The sequence below is a fragment of the Brienomyrus brachyistius genome, chromosome 21 (assembly GCF_023856365.1).
Source record: "Brienomyrus brachyistius isolate T26 chromosome 21, BBRACH_0.4, whole genome shotgun sequence".
Classification (NCBI taxonomy): Eukaryota; Metazoa; Chordata; class Actinopteri; order Osteoglossiformes; family Mormyridae; genus Brienomyrus; species Brienomyrus brachyistius.
The window spans coordinates 10,907,131-10,924,238 of record NC_064553.1 but is presented as its reverse complement, the minus strand read 5'-3'; the positions used below and the strand labels follow the sequence as shown (position 1 = coordinate 10,924,238).

At 42.9% G+C, this 17,108-nt stretch overlaps 1 long non-coding RNA gene across 1 annotated transcript in view; it reads left to right on the top strand.

The window, feature by feature from the left end:
* LOC125716759 (uncharacterized) overlaps positions 1-6,265 on the top strand; it is a 28,332-nt gene extending 22,067 nt beyond the window's left edge. Inside the window, exons 2-3 of the long non-coding RNA XR_007384398.1 lie at positions 1,716-1,866; positions 6,088-6,265. This is a non-coding gene — a long non-coding RNA (uncharacterized LOC125716759). The remainder of the gene's footprint in view (positions 1-1,715; positions 1,867-6,087) is intronic.
* Positions 6,266-17,108: the final 10,843 nt, after the last annotated feature.

Here is a 17,108-nt window from a genome sequence, read left to right as displayed (position 1 = left end):
CGGTTGGCTGCACATGACTCAACGCATTGAGACGCACAAAGGGCTGGCTTCTACAACTCCAGCAGGCTTCCCCGCATCTTTACCGCAGCTGGTTGGGTGCACAGGGCATCCTTATTGTCAGGGGAAGTCAAGCGCAGCCAAAATGGCCACCAAAACAGCTACTGGATCACCCACTGGTTTACAACAACGCTAACTTGCAAACTGGCATCTGTGTCACATGGGTTGCCGGCTGTTTTTTTTTTCCCTTGACTTCCATTCTAGTGCGACATTGGACACAAATTCAATGAAATTATCCGCCCACTCTCTCTGAACGCACTCTTTAACCTTCTCTCTCCTGAGGTGTGTTCCTGAACTCCAGGGTCAGGAGAGGGGAAGAGGTCGCAGTAAGTAAGAGACTGACCACGTGCTTTATCCATCACCCTGTCTTCCGAGGTCCATCCACTCTTACCACAACCCGACCCGCCCCAAGACCTGGACACCTCATACATTTCGATTGTGGAAAAGTATTCAGGTCCTTCTGCCATATATAAAAAAAATCAGGAACCTTAACCACAGCCCTGCTTGGTTAAGAGAAGAAAGCAGGTCATAGACACAACTTGACAGCTTGATTATATATTTGAACTTAAGAATTACACACATCCATTAGTGATGTCCTTTCAGCTCCTTGTAAAACAGCTCACTGCTCCAGGCAGACTATTACAACACACATAGCTTATGATATTTGACATAATTCAATCGTTTTCATTGTTCTCAAAAGCTAATTAGAAGAAGTCACTAAATCTTCTTCTTGGGTCAGTTGTTTTCATTATAAGAAGTAAAAGGTAAAAATAAAGTTACAACATCTGCATTATATCTTAAATAGATATGCGTATCTTTAAAAAACAATATTTAACAATAAAAAAGAGTTGATATCCAAAGGAATGCTACTATGACTTGAACTGATGTATTACTTTGTTGGTGTGTCAACTATGACTACAATTTGGTGGAATTATTTTAGGTAACACTTCATTGAGGGGGGCACAAATAATGTAGTAGTACACTCTTACTAACCAGTTAATTAGTTAATTAACCAGTAACTGTTAGTTACCTACTGACTCTATGTTTGTTCATCATTAACCAGTCATGACAGTTCATGTATTTCATCCAGGAACTATATCGGTTCATGATTTGTTCTTCAGTAGTAACTGAGTAACTAAATTATTTGTACCTCATCAAAGTACTACCTTATTTTGTAACTATTGTACTATGGCTACAGTACTGTGGTCTCATTTTGTATATGTGTAGTACTACAGCTATAGTATTATGGTATTGTGGAATTATTTTCTAGTTCTGTAGTACTATGCCTGCAATATTGTTGTATTACTTTGTAGCCCTGTAGTACTCTGGCTGCAGTATTGTGGTATAATTATGTCACCTTTTAGTAATATAGTTTCAGTATTGTAGTATTATTTTATATCTTTGCAGTACTATGGCAGCAGTATTGTACTAATTTATTCTAGTTGTGAAGTAATACGACTAGAGTATTGCCAAATGCTGAATACAGAACAGTATAGTAGAATAACCAAGGAATTGTACTATGGAAAATGAACGCATGGAAAGCATGGAAAGTGAATGCGTGGAAAGCATGGAAAGTGAATGACAAGTTCAGGGATATTAAGGGGCAAATTAGTGACTCGGCGCCTCTGCTCACATCGGCTGCCCTGTTTTCTGCGCAGGTGACGCAGAGCTGGCAGATGAGTGGGGGGGAGGCAGGTCACCACAAGCCCGGTTGCGCAGTCAGGCAGCGTGATGAAAAGCCGCCGCGCATTCTTGTTAGCGGGAGTTCCTCTTTGTTGACTCAAGGCTGCCGAAACAACCTGGGACCAGGTGAGCAAATGGAGTGCATTTGATATGGCTGAATGGGTGGGGCAGGGGGGGGCGTGCCTTGCCCCGTACTCATTTCATTGTCACACCATATGGCTGTAACTTGGGTCTCTGAGAACTCAGAGGCGCACACGCGAGCTTCTGAAGTCGGCGAGGTTTGAAGCGCCGGGATATCTATACAAAATTACATAATGGATGTGTAAATAAATCAGTCACAGCTTGTCATGCTATAAATAACAGATTAGCCCATCTGAATGCTGACGGTTCATTAAAAGCAAAACTCTGCGTTTTAAACAAACAGGAGCGGGATCCCTCATTGCGACGGAACGGCATCTTTCTCATACGGAAATCGTAGCCTGTCACGGCACTGGCTGCTTTTATGTCTAAAGGAGGCTTTCGGGGTCCCAGCTGCGCCACACAAAGCTTTAATGAGTCGGGATTTTCAGCATATTTATCCAGCAATAATTTCAAAGTGGAAACTCTTCTTAAGATCACACATGCAATGTGTAAATGCAAACGAATTAAACGTTTCCACTGATTAATTGATGCGTTGGTGGACACTGAAATAACATACAGAGAGAAGAGAGCATGCTGGGACTTAACATTATTAACATTATTGCGTGTATAATGCCTTGCACTGTACATAATTTACAAGAAGTAATTTGACTGAATGATTTACCCATTGCGCTTACATTCCCCACAAATATGTCAGAATACGAGACATAAAACGAATAATTTTGCTTTTTTCCATTTAAAATAGACTATGAATTAAGAAATATAATTATGATTAACATCAAAATATTTGACGGCCTATTACACAAGAAATATTCAGATTTGCGCCGGGTTCTATTTCAGCGTTGTCAGGCATGAATGGAACCATTTCTGTGGCCTAATTTCAGAGTTTTAACCATGTAAATTTTCTAATTAGGCAACAGGAATGTTTGACAATCTGCTATAGCAAGTTAGCGTTAACCAAAGCTCTTCACAGTACAATTAAGCAGGAAAAACCGAAAGACATTTCCCAAATTAGAAAACGTTGCTATTCTATAGTTTCTGGACATTAATGTTTTAGATAAAACACGTACAGAAACTGATCACGCTGTCGCTGGTAATAGGACCACATAAAATTTGATGGCGAGTAATTTAAACTTAATATGCATTCACAGCCACTCAGTCCAGGGTGTTACCCAAATTATGACGTCATACCACGCTCACGGTGACCCTATACAGCATGACCGATATGGAACATAGATGGATGCAACAGATGGATGGATGGATGACGTGCATTCACAGCCCTGCACCCAAACGACACCCGCAGTCACTGACTATGTATCAAGTTTCTGTTTACATGCAGCTACAATATAACAATGCAGTTGTCATCGAGATTATCTTTTACTTCCATATGGTTCTGCTGTATTTGTTGATATCTAGACTGTGTGAACAAACATTCACATTTATTTATGGCAGGATTGGATAAAAATTGTGCAGTGAAACACTAGGGCGCCTAAGACAAATTCGGTCTTGAATTTATAGTACAGTCCGTCTTTTACCATGGCAATATACGTTCCAACACCAGACGCGTAAAATTATTTTCGCTTACAATTGTATGCAGGGTTGCCAACTGCCATGCATCTAGCGTGACACTTAAGAAATTTTACGGCAAATCTATATTGTTTCATTACAAGTCTAAAATTTGTTACATCAAAAGTGTTAGGGTACGTTATACTTCCCTACAGATTATTTACAAGGCAATAAAACTCATACATATATGAATGTGTATAGGTGTGCGGACGAATCTCAAATTGAAAATCTCACTGAACAAAGCTGGCAAAGTTGGTATGTTAATATTTGGAATATAAATACCAAGTTCTTATTTTTTGCCTATAAACACGTTAAATGAACATTATAACAACAATAAAGTAAAACAGCAATAAAAATAAATGATTCATTGCAAAACAATGTTATTAAATACAGGAAGGAAAAGCATTGCTAGTGAACACAGTTGTTATATAGGAGAACTAATGAAGCGCGATTCTGACGTCTAGCAGAAACAAAGGAATGACGCTACTGAGAGCGAGAAAGAGTGCAAATTAAAATGTACTATTTCTGCATGATTTAAAAAATTTTGAAGTTCATGCCTAAAAGTGCCTAAACGTAAAACCAAAATTCTGTGGAAAAAGGGCGAGGTTGTTTGTATTTTGTATTCTATAAAAAAATACTTAATAAACGTAATCCATTGCGCTAGTAGCGCACCTTCCAAGATTTTCAGGACGGTCCCTCCTCTTACACCCAGCCAGGCTCCATTTTGGATGCACTGACCACCTGCACACCTCATTCTATTACTGAGCTAATTATCAGGCTTTTCTTACCTGGCTCAGGTGTGCAGGTGTGGAGGAGAACAAATATGTGGACCCTCTGTGAGGATCTAAGGTCCCGGCTGAGAAGCACTGAAATAGACCAGTTTATCACTTTGGATTCCTGGGAGAGCTGGAGATTAGAAAGTAAATTCAAACAATGATTAACAGGAGCCACAGTGGACAGCGCTGCTTCGTTACTACTTCAGCGTTGGGGGGGGTATGAATCCGGTCCAAGAGTGATCGTCATTCAGGTTTCCTCCCGCAGACCAAAAACATGCAGCCAGGTTAATTAGCATATCTGTATTGCTTTTAGATGCTTTTTGATGCCCCCCCGTTAGAGGTGATTTTACTAGGGGTGCAATTGCACCCCCTACTAGTCTGAAGAAACTGCGATTTCAGCTTCAATAAAATGAAATTATATTGTAAATTTATATTTGTCGCTTGTGTTCGTCATATTAACGTGTAATAATTTTTCTGGTTATCTGGCTGAATGACTGGTTGGGTTTTCTTACCTTATACCCCCTAGGAGAAAAGCCAAGAGTGACTTATAGCCCCTGCAACACAGACCAAGATAAATGGTTGCAAGATGGATGATTAATAGAATACATTTACATTTACATACAGCAGATGCTTTTGTCCAAAGCGACATAACAGGGAGGCAAATAGCACATTACAAACACACGTGCGGTGAGGGAGTCGGCTAAACGTAAGTGCAGCCAGGCTGAGCTTCCGATGAAAGTCCAGGTACAAGTGTAAGCTGTACTGGGTCAGGAGCTACACGACAACTTTTTAAAAAGTAAGAACCCGATGAGACGATTCAAGGGCCAGAAGAGCAACATAAGAACATTTTGGGAAATTAAACAGGCATCAGCTTAAGAGGAATTCATGGGACAGATGTGTCTGGAGACATTTCTTGACGGTGGAGAGGGAGTTCGATGACAGGATGTGGTTTGGTCGCTCATTTAACCATCGGGGAACCACATCATGTAATGACTCTGGTGGTGCTCCGGAGAACAGATAAATACCGAAGGTGCGGAATTCATACTCCTCCCATACTCCCAGTACACCTTGAGGCAGAAATGTCTGTCCTGTTGACATCAGAAGGGAGTTTATTTTATATAAAACCAAAGTAGTGTTTAAAGAACATGTAACACAATTTATTTTGTGTGTTAGGAAAATTGGGAAAATTACCTTTACAAATTTCTGAACTCTAATTCAAGCCTGTGAAAGAGAATTTGGAGCATCTAAACAGATTTATTTAGCTTATGATTTTCCGTGAAGAAATCTAACACTGCTGGGTGATAACAGGGCTTCCCTTGGGACTCGAACCAATAACATCTTAGCCACACATGCATGTTCTTAGCCAGACTGGGTTTTCGTTTCTGATTCATTTATAAGTAAAAGCGTGGCCAAACTTTGCAACTGGTGAACGGAAGACATAAGGGCATAAATACTGATTTCAATTAAACAAGCTGTCTTTTGTAATTACAGCTAACGGCAAGAATTAAGTAAGAAGCCAGGGTACGTGAAATGTTGGGCCCGGTCCAGCTTCTGAGTGGGACACTCTCCAGTGAGGGATGAAAGACCATTTCTCCACGCTATGTTATAAAACATATGCGCTAAGAAAGATAGCCCAGTCGCTAAGCGCAGATGCTTGTTTTCATTGTGCAGTATTGCATCTGTTGAGTGGTGTATAACTACGTATAATTGATGGTCTTTTTATCAATAAACTGTGAACGGGTTTCCCCACACAAGCACTATTTATACAGCTGAAATGAGAACCTTAATGAGGAATTGAATTGCTTTGGAGGCTGTCAAAGTTATTGCAAGCCTCTATGAAGCTGATGATATGGTTTCATTTTTGCAGATTTCAGAATGCGGAACACAAAACAGTAAGGTGAGTACTTTGAAGTACTTTGTTTACAGGTGAGTAACAACTTTCTTTAAGTTTTCAGAAACCTTAAAAGTTAGCAGAGAAACAAGGGAGCCGGACCAAATCTGAGACGTCTAACGATTCTAAACAGTCAGGTAATAATAATTCTTACCAAAGTTGGCGAGCAAACTTAAAAAAAAAAAAAAAAAAAAAAAAAGATTGGAGAAAATTAATGTATCTCTCAAAAACGAAATACATTTGAAAAAAAAGTACATTTATTGCCCAAGGCCAGTCAATTCAGGCATCAGTGAGGCCTCTCAGCAGACTGCAATTTCATAATCAGAAATGGCCTTGCTGTAACTTAATTTTCTCAGCCAAAGTTTCTCAGAATGTCAACATTACTAATGAACAGTTTCTACATGTAGAAATAGAAAGCTGTATCTTCATGACCTCTGTCTTTCAATACCCTTCCGCCGCTCTCCCCCATCTCTGGTAGCGGCTTCTGATTAATTTCGCCACTGGGGCGTGCTGAGTTGGACGGTGTCCACACGTCCTCGAACAGAAGGCCTTTCATTTGGCCGCACGTACGCGGGAGAGCACATATATAAACAGGCATGTTTACCAGGCAAACTAGCATTTAAACAACAAAAAAAAAAAGGATTGAAAAACAACACCGACAAAAACACAGATGTCCACCTTCGCGGGAACCTGGGGGGAGCAGGCGAGGGAGGGGCACCGTGAAAAACTGAAATCGATTAGACGCCATTAATCTTTCATTATAGCATCTAATTACTCATTCTATTTAGGTGTCAGTGAGGGTGGGGAGGGGGGGGGTGGGTGTTTGGTGGATGAACTCTCTGTGGGAATCGCGGCCCCCTAACCAACACCTCACCACGGCAACAAAGTAAGATTCCGGACCAAGCGATTCCCTTCACCTGGCCAGTGGCGAGACAGCCTAACAACATCCAGTGGCCTGTCTGGGCCGTCTCTCTGCGCAATGATTAATGTCCAGGCCTCTCGGAAAAGGGGGGGGGGGGGGTGGCCTGAAACACCGAGGTTGGGGGGGAGGGTGCCGACGTTTGGCTGCATCCATACGGAGGCTGGGAGTGTGGTTATGCTCGGTGCTTATTTTCTGCCCCCAAGACGCAGCGACAGCTTTTTGAAGATGATGAATTGATAGGATAACTGCCAGCGAGGGGCCGGTTCCTGAGGTCCCACCTGTCGGGTCTTTCATTTTGAAACACGGCTATTAAAAGCCTTAATGCACTCGACACACGTCAAGAAAAAAGAAAAGACAAACCAGTCAAAACTACCCCTGGAATTCCTCAGGCTGTGGCTAAGCTAAGGGTTTGCTAACAGAGGCGGCTCTATTTAGAAACTTTAAACCTCAAATGACACGTGTCCACTCAGCGCTACACTAACAGAGTCACGGGGGGGGGGGGGGGGGGCGGTTATTATAACGTGTCACAGTTTTCTTAGAAATCGCCATTCTCTAATTGTTTAAGAAACAACATCTTGCACAGATTCTGGTTAGTTTCATAGCACTTATTTCAGACTACAGCTGCACATGCACCTCTCTGTGTTCGGCTTATAGGAAGTCGCATAACTCCCAGGTATTTCCAGCCCAGCTCCATTCTTCATCAGAAATGTGCAGACGATCTACAAGTCACGGCAGCACAACGCACTCCGGCACCACGGGAGGTCTCTGTCGCTGCATCGTAAATTTCCTCATTTTCTATTCAAGCTTCTGACTGTCCTCAGTTAGCAAACATAACTGTGAAAAACAGACACATTCCAGAACCTGAACGCACATATATTCAAAGGCCGTTACTGTATGCTTATTACCAATATGTACGTTTCTCTCTCTTCCTCCCTCTGTATGTTTTTTTTTTCCTTTTGAAAACACGAAAGGGAATTCTTTGTATGCCCTGCAGTCTGGTCACCATTAAGGTCAGGAACTAACCCATGGAAATACCTGCACTGTGAATGATTCGCCCATTATTTCGATTGCAGAGACAAAGGTTTAATCCTAGGACACCCTGAAGCATACGGCCTAGCTTTAATGCGCCTGTTTGGAACCCATCCCTTTCCCGACGTTCCGGATTTCTCGTACACAGGCCTTTGTTGCGCTCTAGATCCACTGTTGAAGCACACCCCCCCCCCCCAACCCAGCTGGGCACCTTCTGATCCTTTTGATTCTGTTGTGTAGGCCGTCAGCCCTGTGGTAAACTAAACATGCCGTCGCAGGAAGAAGGGGGTGCTTGGGGGGGTGGGGGTGCTGTGGGGGAGGGGTTGCTCTTCATTCATGCCGAGTGCGGTCGCTCTTAGAGGATGAATCTAACAGAGGCCTTGGAACACAAGACTGTCTAGAAATATTACAGGAGAGAGGAACCGCTAAATCGTAAACAAGCTGAAACAAAACCTTTTTCCAGCCCCCCTCCAGCCCCCCCCCCCCCCCCCCCCAAGTCAATGCTGAGCACCCCGCCTGTATAAGGCCCATGTTGACAAAGCGGATTCCCATTCACTGTATCAAGGCTTTTGAAGCTTATAACTCAATATTTACATGTAGGAAAGGTAACAAGCGGGAGATCTTCCCATGTTAGGTGTGCTTCCTGCCAGCAAAACAAACCCTCCATTCCGAAACTAACCAGCAAAGGTGCGACCCGCAGATGGGGGGGGGGGGGCTTCCGCACACCCCTCCGGGGGGATTAACCTCTCCTCATGGAGAGGGACCACTCACCCACAGCTGAGAAAGGAAGACAGTCGAGTAATTTCTAATGGGCTGGCTGGTGGGAGACCTCACCGGTAGCGGGTGGGGGGCAGGACGGGAGATATTCGAAATGTATGAAACCACAACTTGTCTGCGGCCTGCATCAATCCTCACCACCAATTGTTATCACACACCTGCGTGTAAAATGGGATCATTACCCCCCCCCCCCCCGCCCCCCTTTACGCAGTGACCTGGAACATCGAAGGGAATTACTCACCGATCTGCCCACCAAGTTCACTGCACTGCATCTTTAATTACGCAACTCCGGAAAGTAACTCTTTAAACCCTGATTTAAGAAGGCGAAATTTTACAAAGGGCCACAAAACCACAGTGTTCAACTAAAACAAGACATATCCGCATCATCATTACTCTGGTTTCACACAATATGCTTGCTGGAGCGCAACTAATAGGCTAAAGCATAGCAAGAATGCTGACCGTGGTCTTTACGATACGGAAAAGTGTCTCATATAACAAGGAAATGGTCACTGCCTAAGACATCTGTTACCTTTCCCAATGGGAGTGCCCAAAGTTCTGGGGGTTACCTGTGTAGAAAAACAGCCCGTTTGCTGAGACAAAACTGTTCTGGGGATCCATTTCCCTCATCCAAGAAGTCAGACTCACACATACAGTGGATGAGGTTTTTCTATGACGTGATATTCAGAAGACTCTTGGTTTTTCTTGCAATCTGCACTATAAAGGACTGATCACATGCTATGAACACATGCTGAGTCATGTACTTTGGGCAATTATTTCATCAATTTCATCCATTGTCTAATTAATTGCACTTGATAATATAGCTGGTTTTAAGCAGGACCAGTTGGGATGAGCACTGCCATTGCAAACCTGCGAATTGGACATGGTGAATTCTGAACAAAGGTTGGAGGGAACGTCGACCTTGGTTGTTGTCCCATAAACTCCAAGCCAGTGGCGGAAAATGTTCATAATATCGCCACATATACTGTCCAGAAAATATCACAGACCACTGCAGAAGTGCTCCTTTGTAATACAATATTGCATAACAGGCAGTTCTGAACCTACTGGCCTGTCTGCTAAGTTCTGCAGAATAGTGACACAGTTAATCAATGAGTACACAGTGCCCTCCACTGGGAAAGGATGGCATCGCCCTCTCCATATGCTTTCCACACTTTAAATGATCCCTTTTTAAAAATCAGAATCTTATTCTTTTATTTTTCCACCAGGTTTGGACAAATCATTGGAAGGTGGATAAATGGATACGCATGAATATATTTTCATTGCCGTTCATATAACTTATACAGCAGTTTTACAAGTTATAAACGAAGGTTCTAAACGAGAACTCACGTTGTTGCGAACTAACAATAGTTAGACAAGAAGCCATCAGCATGCCATTGCTATTGAGGTTACTTTACTAAATCAGCTCTAAGACGTCGGGGGTTTAACTGAATGGGTTAAGCTTACTGTCATCGATGTGCGGATGGTCACATAACTGGTTGGGTTCGTTTAGGACACTGGTTTCCAGCTATCCCTGCCCTACACACTGCTGATTACCTGGATCAGGTGTGTTCAGTCAATCAAAAGGAAAACAAGCAGGGCAGTGGGGCCAGAGGACCGAGTTTGAGAACCACTGGTTTAGGCCCACACGTCAAAATATTCACGATGAGGGTCAAAATTTGACAAATTGGCTTGTACCAGAGGCATCAAAGAAAACACAAAACCAGACTTAAGTATTGCACAATAATTAATGAAATGTTAGCAAAAGCCAATTAGAAGCTCTGCTGTGATTGCCAGGGGAAGAAACATGTTATCATATTGTTTGTACTAAGTTTGAATCAGAGCAGTCCTCACTAACCCATGACGATTTACTGTTTGTTCTGATGTCTTAAGAGCCCAAATTTAGTCTCACCAGCACTGCATCTCCACGATGCTCAAAAGAGCAGAGCATACGCAGTGGTCTTAAGCTGTACAGCAGTTTACTCACCATTCCTTCATAGAAAGAACATTGTAGATCGGACAGGAAAGCACTGGACTGTGCTTAGAAGTGCTATAATGCAAAATCTATAGTGGAGAATTGGGGCAATTTATGGACCCCTGTAATTCACGTTCACTTACTGCGTCAGTCGTGTTCAAAACGTTCAAACCTCCTTGTCTGCGGAAAAAAAAGCTAAAAATCTGCCATTGGTGGTTATATCTCACACTGAACCCCCAGGCTTGGCCCCCACCCAGCAGAGTGTATCTATCGCCCGTCCACCAGCTCGCTCGCCGTGTTTTGTCGGCTTGCTCTGGGGGGGTCACCGATCCGCAGGTGCAGCCCGACATCTCGTCCACATTCATCTCCGTCGCTTAAGCGGAAAGACAGCACAAAATGGACTGAATTAAGACACATGCAGGTACTAACAGACATAAGGGGGTATTTGGCGTAACATTCCTCACAGCCTTCCTGGCGAGGTGTCCTATGATGTCACCAGAGATAGCAAGACGGAGAAAATAAACAAAAATAGATAACGGCTGATTTAAAAGCACAACAAAAGTATGTTATGTTCTCCAGTTAATATACTGTGAAAATCCAATTAATATTTATGTATTAAATAACAAAATAATATTTTTGCCTGCACCACACAAAGTGAATACAACCTCTTCAACGCTGTCTATATCATTAAAATGTTCCTGTCAACAAAAGCATGTGGTGAGACATTCCCTGAATCCAGTGACACTGTAATGTATCTAATTATCATATGGCAACACAGACTGTACATAGCAACGGCCATTAACTGCCCACGGGTGGATTAAAACGGCAACTTGTGACGACACCGCGGAGTTCGGTGTCAGACGGCAAGCTTTTTCTGCATTTCTGCAGTGCGCCTTTATCTCCGAGTCGAATTATCTGAGTTGGTCTCACAAAACCAAGCACTGGTATAGCTGACCTGTGTGTGTGTGTGTGGTACAAGGTTCCTGTGTCAATGAAAACCTTGTCAAGCCCTCTGGTGATTTATTGCCTTGAACTTGTCTGGGTTTACCCGTGACACCAGAGCATTGGGGAGAGCCATCAAATCAGGCTGTCAGTTCTCAGCTGCACACCTGGACTGAGGTGGGACATCAGCCATTGCTCGATGAAGTCAGCTCTGACTAGATCTAAGTCAACCAGAAACTCAACTATTTAAAAAGGTCTAAAATGAACCATCATCAAACAGTGGCTTGCGTTCTAGGTGGTCTTCCTGCATCTGTCCTCCAAAATAACTCTACAGCTGAAATCTAAAGACTTAAAAAAAAACTCTATATACTCGTGCTTATAGCCGCAAGATGCATGAGCTCCACCGCTACCGTAATCCTGCACTTAAAGACCTATGGCTCAGTTTTCGCTACCCACAACCAAACCAGTAATACGATGCATTGGGATTTTCTGCTGACATCTAGTTCTGCTTGCCGCCCCGATTCTGTTACAGCATTGCTCACCCGAGTGGCTCAAACCCTAAAAAAGGAACAATGGCAAAATACTTTGCAGATAAAACCGTCGCCCGTCTCTGCTGTTAGCCGGCAGAAAGGCAGGCTTCAGGCGACGTCTTCCTTCAGGTGATTTTTTTGCTTCGGCCGGGCACATGCTGGTTGCTATGCAGCAACTTCCTTTGTTTTCTTTTCCATTGGAGCTTGTTGCTTGTGCTTCGTGACATAAATTCCATAGAGATGGGGGCCATTCTGACTTTCCTCTCAAATTAAGGCTTGGAACAAGGTGAGGTGGGTGGCGGGCAGCCCAGACATTCCCACACTGCTTCCAGGGTGGTGTGACGGCTTTGTGAAGGCAGTGACCCCACTCCATCTTCTCGCTGCTTACCTGTGTATGAACGTGTTATGTGCCATGTGCTTAAATAGGCCTTCAACAGCATCTTTCCTCGCCGGCCTGCCACGGTGCTGTATCAGCTGTGCCTAGGGCAGTAGTTCTCAAACTCGGTCCTCGGACCCCACTACCCTGCTTGTTTTCCAGCTATCCCTGCCCCACATACTGGTCCCAGCTGTCTTTCAGCTTCTGATTGACTGATCACACCTGATCCAGGTAATCAGCAGTGTGTAGGGCAGGGATAGCTGGAAAACAAGCAGGGCAGTGGGTCCCGAGGACCGAGTTTGAGAACCACTGGCCTAGAAGCTTGTCCACATGGGATTTGAACCAATGACCTTACGAAAAAAAGGCGCAACATCCTTACCCACTGAGCCGGACACCACCCCAACATGTGATTCCGAAGATAGCCATATGTCTTCATATGTATGCCCAGTCATCACACCCTCTGTCATCCCTCTCTGCTTCCCTGTCTTATCTTTCCTAGGTTACCTCTCACATAACCTGGCGGCTGGGCAGGATTACGATTTGGTCGCAATACGACACACTCCCTACATTCTTCCACATCCTCCTCAAATGCATCCTGCATCTTGCAGTACAACACCACATGCTAAACTAGGGCTCTTTAAATCTAGCCCTCAATTCCAAGCGCATTTGTAATCGGAAGATTGCTGGGTCGAATCCCTGACTATCAAAGTAACACTGAGGTAACCTGAGCAAGGTACCGCGCCCCAAGCACTAAATTAGCTGCCCCCTGCTATGTTACGATGTGACATGGGTTAAATGCAGAGGACAAAATTCATTGTTGTGCGCTAAGTCAACATTGACAACTAATTACTAAAAAAGAAATTCCAGTTCTCCCAGGTAGTTAGTTTGATAATTACTGATTCTGATTGGCCACAGAGGCTTCATACTCCCCTCACACGTAAAGGAAGGCTGGAAAATCAGCAGGGCTCGGACCTTGAGGGCCGTGATTTGAGTAGCCCTGCACTAAATTGTGCTTTGCTTTATCCGCCATTTGCACAAGTACGAGTACAGGTATGTCAGAATGCTCCTTTCCGCATATCATGTCCCGCTCTCCTTTGAGACATGCACGATTGAGAGTGTAGCACATAACATTACATTAACACCTGCCAGTCTTGCTGGTTACCCGTATACCTACCTACCTTAGGCCAACAATCATGATTGTGGCTGAAACAAAGGAGATTAGCTTCCTTAGAGCACAATGAAAGATGATACGTATTAAACTCAGAAACAATTAAACAAAACCAAATAAAAATCCTGTGCAATAACCATATAAAATTTTTATTAAGCATTACATCACAGCCGCTGCGAGGTCATCGTCCAATAGAACGTTACAAAGCAAGTCAGGAAGATGCATGATTAGATTACAAATCAGTACCAGATAACCAATTAATCAATATTAATTTGATTATGCCTAATAGTAGTCGTTGTATTTTAAAAACAATGCCATTATTGGGGTGTCATGGTGGCTGAGTGGGTATCACGGTTCCCAGGGTTAGACATTTGAATCCTGTGTGAAAGAATTCAGTCACAGTTGGTGGACAGTCTAGACATAGTTTATCAAGACTAACAACATAGTCTCCATAACGTACGAAAATACAATTTCATAATAGAAAACAGTTGTGCCAGGTCAGTTCATGATTCTTTCGCACCTTCAACCTAAAGTCTTCCAAACGAATGCATTCCTTATACATCATATTTTTAGCATTTAGATATAACTCACAGCCAACCACATTAACATATCATCTCTGTCCAATGGAAAACACACATCTCCAAAATTCCATTATTTTTATTAAATAAACCTAAAACAACCTAATAAGACGTTTGCACGACAAATATATATCTTTACACAGCCGTCAGTGAATGGTTTAATGTTTGAAATGGACTTAGGCAGATTGTTGTCAGCGAGGCAAAGATGTCACTGTGAACAAGAGGCAACCCAATCTCTATATATTCATAATTAACAATAATAACGACTTAGGGGCAGCATGCTGGTGCAGTGATTAGCACTGTTGCCTCACACCTCTGGGACCCGGGTTCGAGTCTCCGCCTGGGTTACATGTGTGTGGGTCGCATGTTCTCCCCATGTCGTCGTGGGGTTTCCTCCGGGTACTCCGGTTTCCCCCCACAGTCCAAAAACATGCTGAGGCTAACTGGAGTTGCTAAATTGCCCATAGGTATGCATGTGTGAGTGAATGGTGTGTGAGTGTGCCCTGTGATGGGCTGGTCCCCCATCCTGGGTTGTTCCCTGCCTCGTGCCCATTGCTTCCGGGATAGGCTCCAGACCCCCCGTGACCCAGTAGGATAAGCGGTTTGGAAAATGGATGGATGGATGGATGGATGGATGGATGGATGGATGGATAATGTAACATATGAAGGGAAGAGACGACCCACGATGGAGCACTTTGCAGGTAAAGCCCCATGTAAGGGACTTAATTCATGAAGACAGTAGAAGCACAGACAACCAACAATGACCAGACTAGCAAGCACGGGACTAGAGAGCACTTATATACAGTACATGAAAAACACTGGACTTAACACACAGCAGCTGGGAGCAATAAACTAGAGAGCAGGGACGAGTGATGAGACTAATTAACCCCCCAGAAAGAGAACTGGCGGGCAAGACTGACCGGAGGGGAAGTAACTCACTTCATAAAACATCGTTTCATTGGTGAATTAAATGTCAAACGCCATCGGTAGACAGGAGAAATATTCCATCTTAGTATAAAAGTCACAATCATCAAAAATATGGGCATGCATGGTTTTCATCAGACAGGAATACTATGTTGAGTTTCAACCACTTAGGAAAAGAGACATCCTACATGATTTCCCAGTGTCCACCTGGACAGAACCTGTGTAATATGTTGGTATGACCTTGTGGACCTTGTACACAGACTTTTTCAGGCTTTTTTCTCAGAAGTTTCATTTGCATGTTATGTTATGAACGATACCCACACCAAATAAAAATAACTTTTCAATCACATTTTAGTTTATTTTATATTGCTTTAAAGTGGTGACAACATGACGACAAATGAACGTACTGTATCTTTAAGATTGTGCTCATAAATATGTATAACTACTAAACAAATGTAAAAAGCGGATCTATCAGGTTCTCTCTCCCGTTCTGTACCTGACCGGCCACCCCCTCTTCTCCGATTCTGATTTAACCCCTGGCTAGAGTGCATAATTTAATTTCACTGATAAAACTTATGAAAAGTTAAATATGCCATTAGCACTATCATATGTTCACAAGATGGCTTTGAGTCTGATGATGAGAGAATTGTGTTCTGGTAAAATATTTTAAATTTCCCGTATTAAAATATACGATTCGTGTAAGTAAAAGAACCGCATAGGACGTTTTTAACTCGGGCAAAACGCGAACCTACTATATTTGTTTATATATGTTTATGCGTTTCACTTTTTATCCACAAGAGGGACATCACCGACAAGAATTAGCCTGCTTTGAAAATACGCACCAGCAATGCACCCTTGCTTCTCGACTAGCCCTACATAATTCGCTCTCGACCAACTTTTGTTCTAGTCCTTGCAACAAAGCGTAAACTCTATAAATATTTATTGTAAAGTTATTTTTCACCCTTTTCCAGCGTTGTTTTTACAGTTGCAGCCAAACAATTTCAAAGTTGTTTTAATGTGAAGATGGAAAATACGTTTAAAAGCCTTGTTCTTTTTTTGTAATTCAGATTTTGTTTAAAAAATTGTGCCGCACAGTGAATTAAATATTATTTTTAAATATGATCATGCATTACTAATAATTATGTATGTTAAAATACGAAATAACACTAATGAAAAGCACCGTCCCAGATAGGCCCATAAAATATGATTGCAATTTTGTTTACTGTTTTGTCTCCTAATATAAACTTTCAGTTTATTTATATTTAAAAATGTAAAACAAGGGGGGTATGTGTGCATTACATATGTGGTTTGCATCGATCGGGACCCAAGGGCAGTGGATAGATAGCTGCATAAATCCCAGGGCTCTTTTACCAACCAGGAACTGTTCCGTGCTACGGATGTTAACGCTAATTCAGCTTGGCGGTCGCGTCGGGACATGGGGCCCTTAGGACTCACTTTTAATCGCTTCACCTCGGAGAAAGTCACCCTGCCCCAACTCCCAAGTCAAGGATCGCGTTTGGTTAAGCAGATCGAATAGCTCCTACATTAGATCAGAGATTATATCCATCCACATCACAACGTGACTCAGACCCAATAAAAGAGCACTTATTTCAGTTTTAGAAGTCGGCCGCGAGTCCACCCGGAAACAAGTGCATCGTTTTGAGAGGTGTACCATCCCGTCACATACTATAATAAAATCCTTCAGCATTTAACTGTCATCTTTTTTTATTTTAAGGTAGGCCTAATTAAATGTACCAGACAGCAGTGGAGTTATCTTCCTCT